This window comes from Periophthalmus magnuspinnatus, chromosome 20 (assembly GCF_009829125.3).
Source record: "Periophthalmus magnuspinnatus isolate fPerMag1 chromosome 20, fPerMag1.2.pri, whole genome shotgun sequence".
Lineage (NCBI taxonomy): Eukaryota > Metazoa > Chordata > Actinopteri > Gobiiformes > Gobiidae > Periophthalmus > Periophthalmus magnuspinnatus.
Window position 1 is genome coordinate 18,844,668 of NC_047145.1, and position 10,747 is coordinate 18,855,414.

The 10,747-nt window shown below is 36.1% G+C and overlaps 1 pseudogene; it reads left to right on the plus strand.

Moving 5' to 3' along the window:
• Positions 1–5,313: 5,313 nt before the first annotated feature.
• LOC117388737 (sperm-associated antigen 6-like) lies at positions 5,314–7,497 on the plus strand (annotated as a pseudogene).
• Positions 7,498–10,747: the final 3,250 nt, after the last annotated feature.

The following is a 10,747-nucleotide window of genomic DNA, read 5'->3' on the forward strand; positions in this document are numbered from 1 at the left end:
AATCATTTCTTTTTGCTTACAGAACCTATTCATTATGAGCACAATGCATTTTATTTTGCTTCTCTGACTTTTTTTTTTATCATTACCTCAAAACATTTACTGTCACAATCAAAATGCATTTTCTTTTGCTCTCCCATATTTTCTAATGTTTGCACTATGCATTTTCTCTAGTTTGCTATTGTTTTCATTGAGTATAAAATAAAAACATAACCAGCTCAAGTAACAAACTTTACAATGTACCAAATGATTCTACATGAAATGCACACCCAACTGTATATTTGAACAATATAAATGTCTAAAATTTGTGCATATGCTATGGAAACTATTACACTGTCCACACTACCAAACTGTAATAAAAGTTTCACAAACTCTTTGAACAAAGCCCTGCAATTTTATGAATATAAACAATGAGGGTTGTAAGAGTGTATCCTCTTTTAATCACTTTTTTTTTTTTTTTTTTTTTTTTTTTAGTGCTCCAGCATGTAGAATCTCAAGATACATTTCCATTTGGACTTCAGAGTTTAGTTTTTAAGCTTCTCACTCGCTGGGAGCAGATAGGAGTCAGTTCCAAGAAAATGTGTTGAATAGCTTCAAATGTGCACCTGTGCTCCTCTGGACAGTCCATATTTAGTAATAATATGGAGACAGGCCTCTACTTTAACAATGTTTAAATCCAGGCTCAAAACCGTTTGGTTTAGCTGTGCATATGACTGAAAGATTTTTTACTCTGCACTTTTCTCCTTTAATGTTAATTTTATGATGATTATTTGTGATTTCATTTGTTGCATTGTGATTTTAATGTCTTTCTTATTTTGTAAAGCACTTTGAATTACTTTGTGTGCAAATTGTGCTGCACAAAGAAACTTGCCTTGCCTAATAATAATATATTAACCCCATACACATACAGAAGATAGATGCAATTATATTATTTTTAAATTAAATTTTATAATTAATACCACCTACATTTTTACACTAAAATATTATAGGAATGATTTTGTAAATCAAAATTTTTAAAGAGCAATAAAACGCAGTAGTAATCACAATGCATAAGGGTTTTATCTTCTTCCAAAAAACAAAGAAACAAAGCTTATAGTGCATTATTTTTTCTTTTTAACTATGTTCGTGTTCTTTAAAATAGCCATTTTGTTGTACCATTTTGTCCAGTTGACAGATTTAACTATACACATTAGAAGTAATTCTGAAAGGTTTCACAGTTCAAAAGTGTGTAGGACAATGCCATATATACCATTGTGTTTTAAACATTGCCCCAGTGAGGCAGCGCCATTAAAGCCGTTGCCTGCCATAAAGAGGTGAAAGGTCAAGTTCACACTCAGCACAAGACACTCTGCTAATTGTTAATCGGTGCTTCTACATCCATTTTAATGTTGCCTAAAACATGATCTGCTGCTATTTGCATGATTATTGCGTTTGTCATTTTGTTTAACATTTTACGTTAAAACCGGCCCATTAATATTTTCCGTTTAAACACTGGAGCAGTCTAAATGTAGTCTGTTGCCTTTCCTAATAATAATAATAATAATAAATAAATAAGTACATTTTACAAACATTTTATAATTAATACCACATACAATTGTTACACTAAAACAATTTTATAGGACTGATTTTGTAAATATAAAATTTTAAGAAATAAAACACAGTAGTAATCACAATGCATGAGGGTTATTTCTTCTTCCAAAAAACAAAGAAACAAAAAGGTAGGCACAGGCAGTGGGAAGGTCTGGCAGATCAGCGAGAATGATCCAACAGAATGATCTTCCAACACAAACACAACACAATGCAGCAGGCACGTAATGGGGGTTTACCATCAATTTTCCAGCTACACAGTATGCAGTCAGTGGATGGTGGTCGATTAATGCCTCTGTATCCAGTAGTTGAAGATCTGTGTAGCTGCTGTCAAGCTGAAAGGTCTGTAATGTTCCATAAAACCAAAATGAGAGCTTCCCACCGAAAAAAGACATTCTCTGAGTCAATCAAAATGTTCAGTATCTTTTAGAATTCAGGCAGACCTCTTAATTGTCCAGCAGAAATTATCATGTCCTTTGCATTCTGGGTCCCACGAAAATAAACACACATCAGGACGCACAACAGATGTTCCGAGGGAGTTGCATATCTCAAAATCCTCTATATACAGGGCGATAGCAATGCATTCAGCTTGCTGTCCTAATTGACTGTTTTTGCAATATTGTCCATCTCTAAAAGATTCATATTGGCCTACTTCATCACTTTCCCCAAAAAACAACTTCGTAAAAATGTTCTTGTTTCAATTAACTCTCCAAAACGTCAATAAGTGAGACATACGCAAATGTATTCCTTCTAGCTGTTTTGTAAGTGTACTCTGTGGGTTTAATTACGGGGAAGTGATTCTCTTGTAATCAGAAGATACAATTTTGTTTCAGTGATACAATTAATGGATTGGTTTTAAATAATGCATCAATGATATTTTTAACTACACCATCATCTACCTCAATATTTGGCTGCGCAAGCATCTCCTCAAGTCTTTGAATTGAATGAAATTTAGAGAAGTTTAAAATGTCATTAATGTCTTCAATAATCTTTTGCAATGCACATTTTGAAATATGCAACAGTGTTTGCATGCACAATAAAAGCCGAGCTACTTTGTGTAGATTATGAGTCCTTTGAACCTGTGTTCACTGTCCTCATTTGAAAGTAGAACTGAAACACTTTGTAAACTCTCTGCCTCCTCAGCCGTTCTACTGGCTGCTCAGAGGAGAAATTTTCATGATTATGATCATGAGATAGTCCTCTAAGACAGTTTTTTATATCCACTGAGTTTCTGTGCTTCTTGCTTATGTGAGCACTAAATGTTCTTGGATTGTTCATGGTGAAATCACAATGTTGAAATGAACAGCATACAGTCTATTTCTGTTTTAAGTGTCTCAGGAGATGAGAAATATAGATGTTTTGTGTGCAAATATCCTTACATTCACAGAAATCACAAAAGAATGTCAATATGTCCTGCCTTTTCGTCGTCCTCTTGTGTGATCTGCTGAGGTGAGATCTTAATGCACAGACACAGTGACAGCAGGGCCAGTGAAATCCTCCTCTGTGTCGAAGTTGATGATGCCTTAGGAGAACGTCTTAGTTCGAGCCCACAAAACTGCAGAAATGGCACTTCATACAACAGCTGGAATAAGAAGTGACAATATATACAGTAGTCATACAGGTCTTTCACTGTATCAGATGCTGTCCCATCCACAAAATTAAAATGTGCGTGTATTAAAGTGTGTATAATTAAAATAAATAAAATATATTTATATATGTATATGTATGCCTGTGTGTGTGTGTGTATATATATATATACACATTTAAATTTTGTCCATTTGACAGAATTTTGCCATGTTATTTATCTACCATTTTTACAGTGGTCCACCATACACAACTTGTCTATATTATACACGCAAAACACTATCAAATAAACAGGTATGTCATTGAATGTGCAATCTTATTTTTACATAGAGTTTAAGAAGCAGAGATCAAATTAATGTGCATCATTTATACTGCACAGTACATTTCCTAAAATTGTACTCAAAATGGGTAATTAATAACCTTGGAAATTACATCTTGACTTGTTCCTTTTATATAATAAAGTCTGCATTAACAGTTCGCTTGAAAACACAATCAAATTTGACATGAAATTACCGCAAAAAGAACAGGAAGCGTGAATACAAGTGGACCGGGAAACCCCTCTCTTTACACGGGGCAGGGGCTGCTCTGACCCCGACCAGCTGGGGTCGCCCTCCGTGTCGTTTTACGTGACAACAACCAAGACCAGACCATGTGTGCAGACTAGTGTGTGACAGCTAATAATGCAAAAAAAACAAAACAAAAAACAAAACCATTCCTATTACCTCTGCGATGTCTTTGTTTAGCGGATAAGAGTAGCACCAGGAGGCGAGCTGTGACTGACAGAGCTGGACTTCACTGGGGAAAACCATGTGCTATGACTGTGTTTATACTACTGAAGATCTGACCACTGAGGCAGACAGGTGCTAACCTGCTAAACCATCTTTATTTGTAAAAGAGCATCGAGCAACGCTAGTATGACACAGACACTAACTCTGCCGCGGACCACAACCACAGTGAGCTCCACTGTCACGTGGCTTTGCTAGCTTTTGCACATTACTAAACCACCAGTGCAAACTGCTAAACAAATGGGCTAGAATTGATGACCACTACTTCATGGTTATAAGACTGAAGTAAAGCAACCAGCTGATTAGAACAAATACATTACAACTAGTAAGAATAAAGTTAATATAAAAAGTATAAAAATGTACTTACCTGCCTTAAAGTCAAGTTTAGAGTCCTTGGCCTCGTGCGATGGTCACGGCAGACGGAGTCCATGCAAAGTTCCTAAGAACAACCCGTGTCACCAAAACGGCTTATTTGCGCATGCGTGCACATGCGCAGTAAAGGTTTTTCAGGCGATTACCCTGGCAACAGTAAACAACACAAGCCGACGGAAACCGCTGCGCAGATTCATCTGGATTTGCCAGTTTCAGACAGAGTGGAAAAATTAGCTTAAAATAAGTATTAAACAATGAGCCAACTACAAATACTTAAAGGTAAGAAACTCTGCGTTTGATTAGCATACTAAAGCTAACTTTTTGTCCAGTAGTCAGACGAATTAACATATAAGGCTAGCAACTGATATAGCTACGTGTAGCAACTGACATAGCTACATGTTACTTAATTGTTAAAGTAATATATTGATATATGTAATACTTATAATCACAGCATGTTGTGGTGTAATGCATCCCTGTGAAAATGTCTGTAATTAAATTAATTGCCGTCAAACACATGGTCTTGCAACGCTAACAACAATGCTTGGGAAGAAATCGTAACATTCATAGACTGTATATGTAGTCTGTATATATAGTATATATTTATACAGTCTATGTAACATTCCTCTGCTAGTATAAGCTTAAACAAGGAGCACTTTGAATGTGCTAAAAAGGACAGAACCTCTGCATGTTACTCATGCTGTCAGGGTACTACCTCCATGTCAGAGACTGTGGCAACATGGTGCAGATGTCACCCACTGTGTAGTTAGATGTTATCATGTTCTGTTATTGGTGTTATGCCATTTGAACAGCTCATTTGTTATTTAGCTCTATTTAAATGTATTTAATAAATTATGAAAGCACATATATAATATTTAAAATAGTTAAATTAAATAATATTAAAATATAATAAGTAATGTAACTACTTCAGAGGATAGTAGCTAGTTCTACTGGTTGCATAATATATAAATTTTTTACCAATTCATTTTGTATGTATTCATTGCTTTCTTGTGTTGTACTTTTTGAACAGTACCAGAGATCCCGACTGGAGTTTGTTCAGACGGTGGCTGATCTTGCAAACCGGCAACAAAACATAGAAATTCTGCAAAAAGCAGGTAATAAACATTCAAACAAAGCCTAAAGATAAACATAGGTATTATTAAAATAATTCATTATAGCATTTTATTTCCCAACAGGTGTGATCTCCTTGCTACGCCCGCTTACGCTGGATGTAGTACCAAGCGTTCAACAGACTGCAGCTTTGGCTCTCGGCCGCCTGGCAGACCACAATAATGACCTGGCTGAAGCTGTGGTTAAGGCGGAGATCCTCCCCCAACTTGTCAACTCTCTTGATTCATAGAATGTTAGTATGCACCTCTTTTTACATGCCATGAATATAAGACCAATCAACCAATGATGATGAAAAAGAGAGAATGAAATACTACAGAGGGCCTAGTACATTTAGACTACATTGCTATAAATGAGGAAAAAGTCAACAGTTTCTTGGTTTTCTACAGAGGTTTTCCAAAAAGGCAGCGGCGTTTGTGCTGCGGGCTGTAGCCAAACACTCTCCTGAGCTTGCTGAGGCTGTGGTGTTGTCCGGAGGAGCCAACGCTCTGGTGCTCTGCCTCGAGGACTTTGACCCTGGGGTGAAGGAGGCGGCTACCTGGGCTCTGGGCTGCATCGCACGACACAGTGCATGTAAGACAGTGTGATGAACACTTGATGAAGAACTAATTCATATGTCATATGTTTTCAGACTGTGGTGGACACTGGGGCTATTGCACATTTAGCACAAATGATTCTGAATCCAGACGCCAAACTGAAGGTAGGACCCAAGGCAAACACAATGCTGATGTATTTTATACACACATATTTTATTTACTTTATTTGATCGGTTCTTTAGAGACTACCAGTCCAGTTTACCATTGTATTTATCTTCAAAAAAAAGCACACAGCTCACACAATTTTAAACCACAAACAATACAACAACAATATGAGCATTTTTAAAAAAAACTTCCCACCTTTTTATTCTCTTGTTAAACCAGAGACGGGTGTTCTCAGCGTTGAGTCAGATCAGTAAGCACTCCTACAGTTTGGCTGAAATGGTAATCGAAGCGGAGGTTTTCCCTGCAGCGATCACCTGTTTTAGAGACCCAGATGAATATGTGAGGAAAAATGTCACTACGCTTATGAGAGAGGTGGTCAAGCATACGCCAGAGGTACAGCAGATGATACACATATTATTGGATGCATACATAGAGATGAAAAGGTAATGTACAGTGTTTATGTAAATTTACAGCTGGCTCAGTTAATAGTGAACTGTGGAGGTCTGGCATTGTTATACACTACTTGCGGACCTGCCGTGGACAGATGCGTCTGCCTGGGATCATGATGCTGGGATACACACACAATGAGAATCTAGCTATGGCTGTCATTCTTTCTAAGGTGCGTGTGTGTAAAATCTCCTAATCACCGTAAGACCAGCGGCATCTAAAAGTGGAGGCATTCTTTGGGGTTTGGTATGTAGGTCATATAAACGGATTGAACCTTAAGTGCGTACCTACCCTCTCCTCTAGGGGGTGCCTCAGCTCGCCTTATGCCTGTCGCAGGAGCCGGAACACCACATAAAAGCCGCAACCGTGTGGTCCATAAACCAGATTGGACAGCACACTCCGGAGCATGCCAAAGCTGTGGCCATATGCAGCCTGCTCCCAAAACTGTTACAGCTCTACATGGATGCCAGCAGCTGTATTATTTATATATTTTTGTTACCCTTCTCTCTTCTGTGCTCTCTCAGGTCCTGCCTCATGACAGTAAAGCTCGGCGGCTCTTCATCACCAGTGGAGGGCTGAAGAAAGTGCTGGAGATTGATGCAGAACCTGGGTCTGTTCTGCAGGAGCACGTCAACGCCATCAAGAGCTGCTTCCCAGAGGAGATAGTTAGGTGTGTGCCCATGTTTTAAAATTACATTATTACAATTTTTTAAATAAATATAAATTTTATATATATATATATATATATATATATATATATATATATATATATATATATATATATATATATATATATGTATATGTATGTGTGTTTTTATACAAAGGCTTGTCTTTGTGTTTGTAGATACTGCTCTCCTGAATGCCCAGAGGAATTACTGGAGAACTATCAACTGGCCTGAATGACAGTTCTGTTCTAATGGTATTCATTATAATTAATTATTATTACACTCTATGCAAAAATGTATAATTTTGTTCTAATATTCTATTGCTTGACATTTAAAAAAAGACACTATTCATCATATTACTCCACTGCTCGTCTTTAAATTCCAAACACGCAAGTTTTTTTCACCATATATGTCTTGAGAAGTGAGAGATGACTCCTCTTGTTTAGGTAGGAATTTAAAGACTTAAACTTAGAAATAACCCCCGTCAAGCATTTGAAATTTAATAGCATATTCTCTAACTCTGAAGCATCTATTGCCAAACGTTTTTGGTTAATCAACAGTGACACATTTGAAAGTATTTATAAAAAAACTTATTTTAGTAATCCAAATTCTTCTTTTAAATCTGAGAAGTTTTATTATTATTATAGTATTATTTTTAAATAATCGATGAAACTTTGTTAGTCCAAGTTTTCTCCAATTTACCAACAACAATTTTCTGATTGAGCTTGGGAGGGTTTGAGGATAAAATTGATATGGATGTTGAAAGGCCACGGTATTTTTTAACATCTTGGCAGGTGCACAAACTTGATATTCTGAATGGGAGGTAACATTTTCATATTATTAATAAATGGCAATGAAGCCCATGGAGCAGGAGAGCAAAGATCTCCCTTGATGAGTGTCCAGTGGGGAGCACTTTGTGTATCAAACCAGCCTAACACAGCTTTTACTTGACATGATCAGTAATACAGCTGGAAGCCTGGAAGCTCCAATCCCCCTTTATCTTTGGGTTTGGATAACATCTTGTAGGCAATTCTAGGTGTACCTTTTTTCCAAATAAATTGGGTTGCATATTTATTCAGAAATTTAAAGGATGATTTATCAATGTAACATGGTAATGATTGATAAAGGTCCATGAAATTAGGTAATGTATTCATTTTAATTACATTCGGCGAGTGAAATGGGAAGGAGATTCCAGTTTTCCATTTCTTCAGAATTTTTTGTAAACAGTGGCATATAGTTTATTTCTAATAGCTCCTTTAGATTAGATGTTATGTTTACCCCCAAGTATTTAAAGCCAGTTTGTGTCCAGGAAAAAGGGAACAATTCTTTAAGTTTTTTTTTTAATATTGACCCTGTAGCCTGATACAATTCCAAATTTCTTAATAGTTTCTATTATTAGCGGAACAGATTTTTCACGTTCTTTAGCATATAGAAAAATGTCATCTGCGTATAATGAAATCTTATTTTCCACCTTTCCAACTGTGATTCTGTGGATCTCATTGTTGCGTCTGATGGTCTCAGTGAAGGGTTTTATTGCCAAGTTAAACAAAATGGGAGACAAGGTGCATCCTTGGCGGTATCCCTGAATTAGACCAAAACAGTCTGTGACGGTTCCGTTAATAAAGATTCGAGCTTTTTTTTCTCACTATATAATGATTCAATCCATCTAATGCAGTTTTCCCAAGGTTAAATTTTTTTAGCACTTGTGAAAGCTAGGACCACTCGACCCTATCGAACGCGTCCGCTGCATCTAAAGATAGAATTAATGCTTGTTGTTTCGAGGGTTGAGTGGTCAATAATGTTCAAAAATCTCCTAATACTGTCAGATGCATATCTAGTTTTAGTGAAACATGATTGATCAGGGTTAATAAGCTGTGGGACATATTTTAAGTTTTGAAATGATTATAAAGTCAAGACACTAGTAAATTTGAACAAAAATAGAAACTTTGATGTCTTTTGTATTTAACCATATGTAACTATTCATTCAACTATTGTTATTTTTGTTTAGATTTTATTATACTATATAATAGAAATAGAAATAATAATAAAATAATAATATATAAACCTCATACACATACAGAAGACTGGTGCCATTAAATTATTTAAATTGTTTAATTGTTGTTGAAAAGTAGCATTATGCTAAATCTGGTGCAGCCACCTTTTTAATGTAACTGAACATTGTCCTTTAAATAAATAAATAAAAAAAATAACTATAAAATGTCATTTAGAAATTTTATTTAATTAACCACCTACATTTTTACACTAAAACTATTTTATAGGAATGATTTTGTAAATATAACATTTTAAAGAGAAATAAAATGCAGTAGTAATCACAATGCATGAGTTATTTCTTCTTCCCCAAAACAAAGAAACACAAGCTTATAGTGTATTATTTTTACTATCTTTGTTCACAGCCTTTTCTTTTTAACTATGTTTGCTTTCTATAAAATATCCATTTTATTCTACACATTAAAAGTAATTCTGAAAGGTTTCACAGTTCAAAAGTGTGTAGGACAATGCTATATATACCATTGTGTTTTAAACATCTATTGCCCCAGTGAGGCAGCGCCATTAAAGCTGTTGCCTGCCATAAAGAGGTCAAAGGTCAAAGGTCAAGTTCACAGTCGGCACAAGACACTCTGCTAAGTGTTAATCGGTGCTTCTACATCCGTTTTATTGTCGCCTAAAACATGATCTGCTGCCATTTGCACGATTATTGCCGTTTGTCGTTTTATTTCACATTTTACGTTAAAAGCGGCTCGTTAATATTTTCTGTTTAAACATTGGAGCAGTCTAAATGTAGGTCTTTTTCTATTATACCGCAGAGCAGATCAGTGAAAACCACAGGCTGAATGATAAAACAGCCCGCTGCAGTTAAGAGGACACGGCGGTGGACGATGGGAGTTTAATCTCATGATCTGCACCGACCCCTGGCGGTGACAGTCTGATACTGCACATGCGCGCTTCACAAACAGGCGCGCGCCTGAGGCAGCTGCGGCGCACGTGGCACGAGGGGCTCCTAGTGAGGGTCCTGTCCCCCACAAATACAACCAACAACAAATAAGTCATCCCAAAATATTATAAATGTACAAAGACGCCGAGTTTTACATCTGCGCCCGAGGAGAGAAGACGTTTTTATATTTAACGGACGTACAATTATTTTTAAATGATCGTTTCAATTTATGATTTTTTTGGAATGAACGATGTAGGTCTCACACACACACACAAAAAAACCCAAAACAAAAAACAAACAAACAAAAAACCCAAAAAACAACCAAACAAAAAATCCAATATAGAACTACTTAATGTAGCAAAAGATTTAGGCCCTAAATAGCCTATAGATTTAATAATCAAGCTCATAGGAAGTCTATTCATTTTTTTATAGTAAAAATAGTAAAAAAAAAAAAAAAAATAGTATTTAAAATATAGAGTCAGGTTTGACCGCTGTGAAGTTAAAAGTGGTACTTATGCCACTTGTCCGACA